The following is a 13,246-nucleotide window of genomic DNA, read 5'->3' as shown; positions in this document are numbered from 1 at the left end:
AATAAAGAATACTAGGCAGTTAAAAAAGATGGGAAGAATGAGAAAAAAGAAGTATGAGAAAGAGAGGAAGAGAGAGAAGATATACTCACATCGTGCTAGGCCTTGAGCGCTCGACTATAACAATTGTTCAAATCCAATTTGTCTACTTCGGCTGCCATATTTGAAGAGACGCTCTCAGAGCTATTAAGGAACAGTCAACCAATACGACATTCTCATTTGCCACTAGATCAAGTTAAGTAAGGTCTCTAGCCAGAGTAAAGAAGGAACTAAACTTTCTCTTTCGGTAGCTAAGGTAACTTTGGAACTGGCAAGAAAAGAAACTTTTGGCTTGGTCCTAGTGCCTGGAACAATGAGAGGACGGGTACCATTTGAGAAAGGATTAGTACCCGAGGTTCTTGAAGAATTGTCCTTCATCTGATTGAAGAAAACGTCAAAGCCTTCATTAAACGGATTTATATCTGCCAATTATCAAGCATGAAAATAGAAAAAGTCACCAGACAAGCACTAAAGTACCATACGCAAATAGCAAAATAAAAAGCATAAAATATAAAAGTTGAAAATGAGTGCAAATGATACATAAGTCACCACCAAAGTTAGTCAGAAAGTTTTATTAATTAGACGGGCTCTCACTACAAATTCATACTCAACGCATCATTGTCTCTCTGTAAAGCCCGGAACATCTCTACAAAATCACTCCTCTTTCCACTTCATGAAGGACGAATGTGCTTTGGTCTAAGTGATATCTACAAGGTCCTAAGGAGGCCCAAATGAGAGAAAAGATCATATGGGAAACTAGGATGATAAAATGAAAAGAGAAGAAATACATATTATCTTCATTGAAAGAATTTCGAACTTGCACATCGTCGTCATCAGTCGAGATACCCCTTCTTCACTCACCATAAACAACTAACCAACCATACATGTAACCTTTTTTTAGTACAGGGTCCGTGTTCACCAGGTTACCATAAACTCCCCAAGTGATAAAGTAAGCAATGGCTAGACCAGTGGGTTTTTTCAATTGATTAAGTCCCCTCAAATCCCTATAAGAAATGTCATGCCTGAACACCTCCAACCATAGTACTTCAAGACCCGTAAGTATCCTCCTACACAGTAAGGACAACTTCCCCCGAGCCGTTTTCATATCGCTAACATCTTCTTAAAAAACGGTTAAAGGGGTTATATCATCAAATTTAAAATACTGGGATGCTCATCTTGAAATACAAGTTATGCAACCCAAGAGGGGGGGGGTGAATTGGGATATTAAAAATTTATGCAATACAATTCGCACAACAATTTAATCTATTGCCTTAATCAAATCAAAACAATAAATTCATTCAAGCACAATATTAAAAGAGTAAGGGAAGAGAAAACGAACACAAGGATTTTTACGTGGTTCGGCTATCCCACCTACGTCTATGCCTCCAAGCCAACCGAGTTCGAGGATTTCACTACCCAAGCCTCCCAAGGCTTCAAATGTTTACAATTGACTTCCAAGGTGTCAATGAACCTTTACAACAAGAGATTATATTCCCAATCTCTTCACCCCAAGTGTTTCCCACACTTGTACACTCACAAATTTATGATAAATGAAATTCACAACAATGAAACTCTCTTTAAGAGTGGATAACAAATTATAGCTCAATAATGATTCAATAAATGATGATTTGCGAAATGGAAGCTCAATATATGTTATATGATCTTATATTTGCTTGTGTTAGTCCTTAGAATGAAGTTTGAGTTGAGTTTTTATAGTGAAAGCCTAAAAACTAGCCGTTATAGCCAAAAAACCCGTGCTCAAGCGATTAGCCGCTTGATTATCCGGCTAGCCGCTTAGGAACAGTAATGTTACCGTTATTTTTGAATTTTGCTACAGTAATACTGTTCACTGAAATTACACTTTGACCTAAAACTTTCTATAATTATACTATGGCCCAAAACGTCAGAAACCTTTACAAAGAGGTCCAATTTCAGAACTTCCTAAAAGTAGATTTCTTTCTCAAACTTTCTGAAATTATGATATGACCCCAAAAATTTTATTATTTCGCACAAAGGTCTTTTTCAACATAATACCTATATTTTTCAAAGTTCTCAAAACCTTTCACTTTAGTCCAAAATATTCATAAATTATAGTATGGCCCAAAACATTTAAAATGTTTGTAAATACGCCCAACTCTGAAATTTAATACTTATTAAAATCAAAGATTTCAAATCTTAGCATTTAAGTCTAATTTAATCAAATCCATAAAATACTTTACTTTATAAAATAAAACCTTTTAGTTTATGAAAAGTATTTAATTAAATTAATCTCTTGAGCTTCTCAAATGCTAAATCATGTATCAATTAAATCATACCGGCTTTACAAGAATTTATCGCACTAATTTGTTCGTTGAGCTCTAGACTATTCTTAATGTCGCCATTATCCGTTGAGTGTCTTCAATCTTGGTTTCACTTGATTCACTTGCATAAATATTATCCTTCAAAAACTAGTGAAAATGCGAAATACAATATTTATTAAATCACTCAATACATATGTTTGTTATCATCAAAATTACATTATGTATAGCCCTTTAGGCTAACACATCTTTGTCGGGTACCCTAAGCTGGACGCGGGAAGGAAAGTTGTACGTAGCTTTAATTCTCTTTAAGTCGTTAAGGGTAGCGCACTTAGCCCTAACAAGTGAGGCTTATGGGACTTAAAAGCGGAGGTAGGATGAGACCTAGGGAATCTAATAGGAGAGTGTGATTTGGTTTTGGGATTTTTAGCTTTAGTCTGCTTCTGGGCCTATTGGACCAGTTGTTTCTTTTTAAACTGAAATTTGTAACCAGTAGAGTCAGTTTGGGATAAGCTAGGGCTACTACAGCTAATGGGAACACAGGAGAAGGATATTAGAATATGGTTATTGTCATGCAAATTTTATTGAACTCGCAAGCACACGAATCTATTGTAGAATAGACTAATGGTGACGAGTGTCGATCCCACGAGGAGGTGGATTTTAATTGTGTAGAATTAATTTTGTAAATGGGTGGTTGGATTTGTGGTGAAAATGATTTGGATTATCCTAAAATTGAAATTGAAATGGCGAGAATAAATTGAAGAGAAATCTATTGAGATGACGTACTTGGGTATCTGGATCCGTATCAACATGCATCATGGGCTAAATAATCCTTATTAATGCCAATTAAATCATGAGGGGGGAATCCACACCTCATGAACCACGCTCTAAACACCTATCACATGAAGAACAGAAAGTGTAAGCGTCTCGAAATATAGTTGGCCAATAGAAACCACATTGTAAAACTTTAGTAGCTGTTTTCTTAGCACTGAAATGGCCTCCACAAGCTTGTTCATGACAGAATGAAAGGATATTCTGAATTTCACTTTCTGGGACACATCGCCTAACAATTTGATCTGCACAATACTTGAACAAATACGGGTCATCCCAAAAGAAATTCTTTATTTCCGCAAAGAATTTAGCCTTGTCTTGCTTGGTCCAATGCTCTGAAAGTTGACCTGTAACAAGATAATTCACGATGTCAGCATACCATGGTAATACTTCCACACTCATTAATTGTTCATCTGGGAATGACTCATTCAATGGTAATGATTCCATAATTGTGTCAAAGTCGAGACGAGAGAGATGGTCAGCTACAACATTCTCTGTGCCTTTCTTATCTTTAAATTCCAAGTCGAACTCCTGCAAAAGTAACACCCAACGAATTAGTCTAGCTTTTGCATCTTTTTTCGTGAGAAGATATTTAAGAGCAGCATGATCTGTGAATACAATTATTTTACAACCAATGAGATAAGATCAAAATTTCTCGAATGCAAACACTACTGCTAGCATTTCTTTTTCAGTAGTTGAATAGTTCAACTGTGCATCATTCAATGTCATACTAGCATAGTAAATAACATGGGGAATTCGATCAACTCTTTGTCCTAACACTGCTCCTACTGCATAATCAGATGCATCACACATGAGTTCAAATGGTAAGCTCTAGTTTGGGGGCTGAATAATGGGTGATGATGTTAGTAACTGCTTTAATTTTTTGAATGCCACAAGACATGAATCATTAAAGATAAAAGGTACATCCTTAGCAAGTAAATTGCATAAGGTTCTAGAAACTTTGCTAAAATCTTTAATGAAACGTCTATAGAAACCGCATGCCCAAGGAAATATCTTACTTCTCTGACTGTTTTAGGCGGAGAAAGATTAGAAATGAGATCCACCTTGGCTTTGTCAACCTCAATACCTTTGCTTGAAATGATGTGACCGAGAACAATACCTTGTTTTACCATAAAATGACACTTCTCCCAATTTAAGACCAAGTTCTTCTCGATACATCTCTGCAGAACTAGCGTTAGATGATGTAAACATTTATTAAATGAATCACCAAAGACAGAAAAGTCATCCATAAAGACTTCAAGGAATCGTTCAACTATATTAGAAAAAATGCTTAACATGCATCGTTGAAATGTAGTAGGTGCATTACATAATCCAAATGGCATCCTCCTATATGCAAAAGTGTCAAAAGGGCAAGTGAAAGTGGTTTTCTCTTGATCTTTTGGTGCTATGGGAATCTGATTATATCCTGAGTAGCCATCTAGAAAGCAGTAAAATTCATGGCCTGCTAATCTATCAAGCATTTGATCAATAAATGGTAAAGGAAAATGGTCTTTACGTGTGACCGAATTCAACTTTCTATAATCAATGCATACACGCCATCATGTAGTTACTCTAGTGGGTATCAATTCATTATCTGCATTCGTAACTACTGTGACTTCTGACTTTTTGGGGACAACTTGTACATGACTGACCCATGAACTATCAAAAATTGGGTAAATGATACATGCGTCTAATAGCTTAAGGACTTCAGTTCTAACAACTTCTTTCATATTATGATTTAACCGACGTTGTATTTCCCTAGTAGATTTCGCATTTTCAGCAATGTGAATGTAATGCATGCAGTCTACTGGGTTTATACCTTTAATGTCTACTATGGTCCATCATAATGCTCTTTTGTGCTCTTTTAAAACATCCAACAACTTACCTTTTTGTTCGTCATTCAGGGATGATGAGATGATTACCGGTAGAGTACTTTCTTCTCCTAAAAATACATATTCCAAAGTGTTGGGCAATGGTTTGAGCTCGAGTTTCGGTGGTGATTCTGATGATGGGATGAGTTTCTTCTCTAATGGTGCTAGTTGTTCAACTCTTGACTTCCATTTATTAGTGTCCATGGATGGTGCTGAGTCAAGTAGGGCGTTGACCTCATCGACCGATCTGTCAATATCAAAATCCAAACCAAAGTGAGTTAAACATGTTTGTAAAGGATCATCACTAAGGTTTGAACGAAAAGTATTATCAACTATTGTTTCTATTAAATCCACATCAACAATTCTATCATCTGCATTGTGAGATTGTTTGGCAATGTTGAAGATGTTCAGCTCCATAGTCATGTTGCCGAAGGACAACTGCATATTTCTAGTCCTGCATTGAATGTGAGCATCCGCAGTTGCCAAGAAAGGTCGGCCTAGAATAATGGGGATGTGCTTCATTGAATCTTGTATTGGTTGAGTGTCAATTACAATGAAATCAACAGGAAAATAAAACTTGTCTACCTGGATAAGCACGTCCTCCACAATACCACGAGGTATTTTCCTGGACCGATCTGCAAGCTGTAACACCACTGGAGTTGGGTGTAATTCTCCAAGTCCAAGTTTCAAAAATATTGAGTAAGGCAACAGATTTACACTAGCTCTTAAATCCAACAAAGCATTCTCAATTGTGTGGTTTCCTATGCTACATGAGATAGTAGGGGAGCCTAGGTCTTTGTATTTTAGAGAAATTTTATGTTGGAGTATAGAACTAACATTTTTTGTTAAAAATGCCTTCTTTTGAACATGAATGTTTCTCTTTTTAGTACAAAGGTCTTTAAGAAACTTGGCATAAAATGGAACTTGCTTTATAGCATCAAGTAAAGGGATGTTAACACTTACCTGTTTGAAGATTTCGAGAATCTCACTTGTGGATTTTCCCTTCTTTCCTTTAGCTAACCTCTAAGGAAATGGAGCTTTGGGAACGTATTCTCGTGGTTTGGTTTCTTCTCTCTCCTCCGGTGATGAGTCCTCAACACTCACTGGTACAATTTGATTTTTTTTTGTCACCGGCATCTCCACTTTGTTGTCGACTTCTTTTCCTTTTCGCAAGGTCATGACTGCTTTGACCTCTCCATGCTGTTGTGGTGAACTGGTACTTGTTTCATGTACTCCTTTAGGATTAGGGACTGGTTGACTTGGAAACTTGCCTTTCTCAACAGTCATTGTCAAGGTCTGAACTGAAGAAGCAAGTTGTCACACCATCTTCTCCAGGCTTGAAACTGATTGGGCTTGCGAGTTAAAGCCTGCTCTCAACTCATTTCGTAGTCCATCAATGGTACAGTTCTGTTGCTCAATCGTGGAGTGAGTACTATTCTTGAAATTCTGGAATGCATCCTCCCATGGTTTGGGTTGAGAGTAGTTCTGGTTTTGATTGTATAGTCTAAATGGTGGCTGAGAGGCTTGAGGAACTTGAGGAATTTGTTGCACTGGTGGAGCTGGAGCTGCTGGTCCATTCTGTTGGAATCCTTGAGACCATGAAAACTTGGGGTGGTCTCTCCATCCAGGGTTATATGTGTTGGAGTATGGGTTGTAATTAGATGGTTTTCTCATTACACCTATGACATTGGCTTGATCTAAGTATGAGTCATAGTCATATGGTTCTGTTGATTTAGCAGTCGATAACGATGCTATTTGTCGAGCAAGCCCTTCAACCATCTCTTTGACTTCTTTGATTCCCGAAGTTGACTCGCCAATTTGAACCTCATTTACTCCCTTAATTCTTCTTGTATTTCTGAGTGATCGACTTCGTTGTTGGGAATTATCTGCTTATCGCTGGAAGAATTCCCAAATCTCTGATGCACTTTTTGACATTAACTCTCCTCCACTTGTTGCCATTAGCCATTCTTACACATTCGGCAATAATCCTTCTAAAAAGTATTGGCATTGGTGCCATTTCTCGTACCCATGAAGTGGACACTTCAAGAGTAGCCCATTGAATCGCTCCCATGGTTCGAAAAACTACTCATCTTCTCTCTGTGTAAACTCTGAAATTTCCCTGCGAATAGCATTGGTTTTATGCACTGGGAAATATTTATTCAAAAATTTAGTTATCATTTGTTCCCATGATGTAATGCTATTAGCAGGCAAAGTATTTAACCATGAACGAGCTCTATCCTTTAAAGAAAATGGGAATAATCTGAGTTTAACATCATCGTCTGAAAAATTCTCATATTTAAAAGTTTGACAAATAGCATGAAAATCATTCAGATGATTATATGGGTCCTCATTTTCTAGGCCATAGAATGTGGGGAGACAATTTAGCACACTAGGTTTTAGTTCAAAACTCCTAGCAGCTACATTTGGGTATCTTATACATGATGTGCTCAAATTAGCTAAGGGACTAAAATAGTTCTTAAATGGCCTCTCCTGTGGTTGCAAATCCATTTTATTTTTAACTTGTTTGTGTGTGCGAAGTGTTTTCTCAAGTTCAAGGTCTATAGGTTCAAGATTAGGTAATAATGATCTACGACCATGCATGCAAAACAAATAAAATAAAAATAAAGATGGGAATAAAAAAAATAAAGAAGAGGGAGAAATTACGATACTAACCTTATTGTGCTATTACAACCTTATTATAAAAATACACAAAAACAAATACGTGAAATAAATTAACTAAAAATAAATTAATAAGATAAACAAAAAAAATTTACAAAGAAAAATAAATTGAAAATTAAATTACAGAATTTTAAAGAAGAGAAAAAGAAAAGAAATACTAACCTTTAAATGTAGATTCACCTTTTTTTTTCTTTTTTTTTAGAGAAAAAAATACAAGCAAACAATTAAATGGAACTATTCAAAAATTAATTCTATGAATTAAAATTACTTACCTCCCCGGCAACGGCGCCAAAAACTTGTTGTGCAAATTTTATTGAACTTGCAAGCACACGAATCTATTGTAGAATAGACTAATGGTGACGAGTGTCGATCCCACGAGGAGGTGGATTTTAATTGTGTGCAGAATTAATTTTGTAAATGGGTGATTCGATTTGTGGTGAAAATGATTTGGATTATCCTAAAATTGGAATTGAAATGGCGAGAATAAATTGAAGAGAAATCTATTGAGATGACGTACTTGGGTATCTGGATCCGTATCAACATGCATCATGGGCTAAATAATCCTTATTAATGCCAATTAAATCATGAGGGGGGAATCCACACCTCATGAACCACGCTCTAATCAATATGGTGCTAAGGGCTTATCGTGCCAAATAATAATAACCTTGTACTAGGGGGCCGGTGAAACCAAGGTGGTACTAGACAAGATTAGTATTATTTGTCGACGAGAAGTCAAAACATCCGCAAAAATTAGAGGGGAAAAGAAAGTAAAATTACCAAATAAAGCCCATGACACATGTTGAGACTTCACCTTCAACCCAAGCTTGAAAGAAAATTAGCCACTCATAATTGAACTAGGGGCAAAATGAGAATTTATTAAAATACGTAGAAAATACAAGATGGAGAAGGAATTACAGAAAATGGAGTCTAAAAATGGATTCAGAGCTCTCAAATTAGGGGGAGGGGCCCTTTTTTTATAGATACATGGAGTAAATCATGGCCATCGGATTAAAAACAGTTTGGACGCTCATGATTGCACCACGTCATCAGTCAACAGTACGCGGTTTGACCACGCGGATGAACAGTAACACGGTTTGACCCGACTTGAACAGTAACGCGGTTTGGTTGAAAATAATCCTGTGTAATGCATGTACCGTACGCGAGATTTATGGTCCACTGATATGCTGCCACGTCATCGATCAACAGTGCATAAAAATTTTAGTCCAACAGGATCGTGACACCTCATCAGTTAATGCCACATCATCGGTCAATACCACGTCATCGATCCGTCTATATGAACAGTGTCTTGAACAGTAACGTAGACAGTACCGTACATGTGAACAGTGCCATTTTTCCTTTTATACTCCTCCTAAGGTTTTCGACTATCCTGAGTTCAAAATTGATGTCCGTTTTGCCGTCTGATCTCTCCTTCATTGTGAAATGACTATGATGCCCCTAAAATACATAAAATACTTAATTAAAATAAAACACACATAATTAAATCAAAAGAATGTTAAATACATAAAAGTAAGGGTGTTAGTAAAACTTGAAGTGTAAAATGACGATTTTTTCTTTTATAAATATACATTTTCTAACACTCAACAGCTATCACTCATAGAACTACCTGGAGGGGACTCTTCATCATCACTAATTGACATGTGGGGGGTTGACTCAAAAAAGAGGTTGTCCCTGCCATAACCTTCAGTCACATTATGTTTTTTTTAACCCAACCCTTTTCTTTCTCATTTCGTTTTCTAAAATACAACACACAAATAAATAACAGAACCTACAAATCAAAGTCTACAAACCACTTGGCCCTATACGAAATTTGTAATTAAATCAAACATACACCAAAAGTCTGAAATTCAACATAAAAGGAGGGAAAATGGGAAATTTTGTATGAAGCCCAAAAAGGGGAATTAACACAGCCATGCATATGCCAAGAAAAGGGAAATGAATAGGAAAAAAGATACATAAGATTCACTAAATCAACAAATCTGAGTCATCACGAAATCGAATTTAAAAATAATAGAGCCGCAATGATCAATGTCACGAGAGAAAAATAAGATGGTAGAAAATGCCAAAACAGAACTTAAAAAGAAAAAAAAGGACAAGAACAATTATACTTAGAGGACATGGGGAAGGTCGAAATCACCACAGACAAGCACCAAAGAGTGGTAACTAGAGGTCATTGTTGTCACATATATAAAAAATATATTCATATGAACTTTTGGCAAAAAGAGAAGAAAAAAAAGAAAAAATGAGAGAAATTGAAAAGTACACCTTGCAACGTCGCCAAAATATAGCATCAAACACCGCTGCAACGAACAAATAAAAAAGGAGAAAAAAAAGGAATTTTTTGGGATTTTCATTAAAAGCCATTACAACGCCACCGGAACATTTTGTCAAACACCGCCGAAGAAGGTGGAAAAGAATACATAAAAAAAAGGGAAAAAGAGAGAAGAAAGCAAAAGAAAAGAAGGAACAAAGGTAAAGGAAGAGGCGGTATGGCGTGGGTGAGTGGCTTTGGGCACACCCAGTTATACTGTGAGAGAAAGATAGAGTAGAAGACGATTCTAGGGATTTAAAAAATGGGAGAGGAAAAAAATATCGAAGAGAAAGAAAACAATAAGGGATCTATGTAAGAGAGAAGAAAACGTATGACAGGAAACATGTTCTAGATGGGAAAACACGAAGCCAGCAGGTGAAAGGACTTGATCCTTTTCAAAATTCAAAGACGAGGGAAAAATATAACATGAATAAGGGAACAGTTAAGCCTCACTCCATTACTTTTGTCAACTAAGTTCCTGAATGCCACGTGTGTGTGTGTGTGTATAAAAAAAGAGAAAGATGGAAGAAAGAAAGAAAGCAAAGCGATCTTGATTTAGAAATTCATAAAGTCAACAAAAAGGGAAGAAGGCGAGGTATCTCTTTTTTATTTTACCCTTTAGAAATGAGGGACGAAGACCAGCATTCATATACTTTATTTGTGAGTTTCTTTTGCCTCAACCATTTTTGCTATAAAGAAACTAGGGGGATGTTGTTTGAGAAAAAAGTGAAAGATCAAGTAATAAAGTGCCACGTGTTGATACAAATTTTGATAACGGAAGAAAAGTCATAAAAAAGATATTGACTCATGCCAGATACCCTAGTTGCTTTGACCTTAAACTGCAAGGGTAGAAAGGTCAGGAAAATATTTTAAAAAGTACTGGGTGACAAAGAAGGTATTATCCCAAAAAGATTGGTTGATTCTCTAGTAAAAATAAGAAATCAATGAGAGAATATCGTGCTGAAAAAAAGAGGGATAACGGTTTGTCACACCTACAAGTAAACTAAAAAAGGTAGTTACCAGGAAAGTTGGGACCACCTGTCCTCACCTACTATCCCTAAAAATCCCCAACAGCCTCAGCAAAGGTACGTGGGACCATCCCCCTACACCCAATACGTGTATGTGCCCCAAACTTGTTCTCCATGCATATTTTAAAATACCTAAAGGTTGCATATAGAAAAAAAAATATCATTCCGATGACAGCAAAGAACGCCAATAAAATATGCTAGACAGTAGGGCAGTCGGGGTATTCCTTATAAGGATACTCAAGTTTTATTTTTATGATTACAACCTACACACACACCACAAGGGTTGAGGTTTTCTTCAACGTCTAGCCACCATTACCAAGTGCTTGCAAGCTCTCGAATTTGAGATAACCCAACTCTAACTTGAGTGTCAGAGTGTGATCGCTAACCATCCTAAACGCCACGTCTGACCTCTTTTTTGTTGTTTTGCAGGCCTAAGGTCTCTTTTAGAGCTCTCTGAGTCGAGATTAGAACCTCTCACCATTTTCGCCATCCTCCCACTCTTCCTTCATCCCCATAAAGACCAAAACAACCTGCATACCCTGACTAAACGAGGCACCCTACATCCCAACAAAAATAAATTCATTGTTCTTTGTTAAGTTTTGCATCTTCCACTTACACGTCCAAAATCCACTAAAAACAAAAAGATAAAGAAAAATTGGGTACATTGATGAATTTTTTTTTATCTTCTTAAGAAAATGAGAGTAAATTGATATTTAGAGTAATTAAGGATATTTCAAAGATTACCATTTCATAAGAGGTGTTATATTATAAAATGAGTTTTAAAAAAATTTGTATTTAGTAGTTTTTATCTTTAAAATATTGTAACATTAATTACGTCTTATAAGGTAGTAGACACAAGTTTAAATTGTGCACCAATGCTCTTTGTTTTTTAGTTTTTTAATTAATACTCAAAACTGCACAATATATATATATATATATACACTTCGCTAAAATTTCAAAAAGTTTACCAGTTTATTTATGCTTCCCAAACTAGGCTAATATTGCTGGATCATTTGGGTTAATTGATTTCTTGCTCAAGCATTAAAGAGTTAAATGTTCAATGATTCTCTAAATCGAGATTTTTGAATTTTAGGTATCGCTAGGTGACCTTAATTTGTAATATGGTCATGTAACTAAAGACAACCTAATAATAGAAATAAACTCACATTTATTGTGCTATACAACTATTCTAAACAAAAACAAAGTAAATATTTTTTTTCTTCCTTCTATAGTACTTTTTTCTTTGAAAAAAGTGCAAAGAATAGAAGGACACGGAAGCCTTTATGGCTTCGTTTAATCACCTATTAACTGGGTGCTTCTTTTCCATTTTTCTTTTTTGTTTTATTGATTTAATCGTCACAACTATCTTTCTAGAGTCTGTTTAATTATAGTTGCAGAACGGTTGGTGGAGGTTTTATTGCTGGGAGCAAAAGTCTAATGAAGAATGGATACTGAAGAATTAGTTAGGAAGTGTCAAGCTATTGTCTTAAAGGAAGAAGAGGAAGATACAGTAACGTTCAAGGGCAAGATAAGGAAAGCGGGAAAGGAAATTGCAGCAAATTGTCTAGTAGGGAAGATCTTACTAACAAGAGGGGTAAATAGGGAGTGATTGAGAGCGGCAATGCAGCAAGTTTGAAGAACAGTCAAGGAGGTAAAGATCAAAAGCGTAGGGGACAACATTTTTTTTTCAAATTTGCATCGAAAGGAGAAAAGAAAAGAGTTCTCATATGGAGCCATGGCATTTTGATAGAGCCTTGTTAGTGCTATCAGAGCTCATTGGCATAGGGGACAAAAAAGAGCAGTCTTTCACGCATACATCCTTCTGGGTACAAATCCATAATATACCTATAATGTGTATGGTGAGAGAGGTCATCCAAAATCTAAGAGAGAAAATCAGAGAGGTGGAAGACATTGAAATAGATACAACAGGGGAATGTATAAGTCAATATGCTCGAATAAGAATCTCCATTAACATAACACAACCTCTAAAAAAAGTGGTATTCTTGTAAGAGGAGGGAACCAAAATACCAATTCCTATCCTGTATCAAAAACTTCCAGAATTTTGTTTCTGTTGTTCAAAGATAGGCCATCAATATAGAGAATGTCTTAAGTATAAAAGCTAGCTAAAGGAGAACCTATCATATAGGGGATGGATGAGAGCAATAACACCAACAA

General features: G+C 36.2%; 1 non-coding gene across 1 annotated transcript; it reads left to right on the top strand.

Annotated features, from left to right (window-relative positions):
- Positions 1 to 7,058: 7,058 nt before the first annotated feature.
- On the top strand, positions 7,059 to 7,162 carry LOC112097468. Its single transcript, XR_002905000.1, has one exon. It is a non-coding gene; the product is annotated as a small nucleolar RNA R71 (small nucleolar RNA).
- The last annotated feature ends 6,084 nt before the right edge of the window (positions 7,163 to 13,246 follow it).

Source organism: Citrus clementina, unplaced genomic scaffold, assembly GCF_000493195.1.
Source record: "Citrus clementina cultivar Clemenules unplaced genomic scaffold, Citrus_clementina_v1.0 scaffold_6, whole genome shotgun sequence".
Taxonomy (NCBI): Eukaryota; Viridiplantae; Streptophyta; class Magnoliopsida; order Sapindales; family Rutaceae; genus Citrus; species Citrus x clementina.
This window is presented reverse-complemented; position numbering and strand designations above follow the sequence as displayed.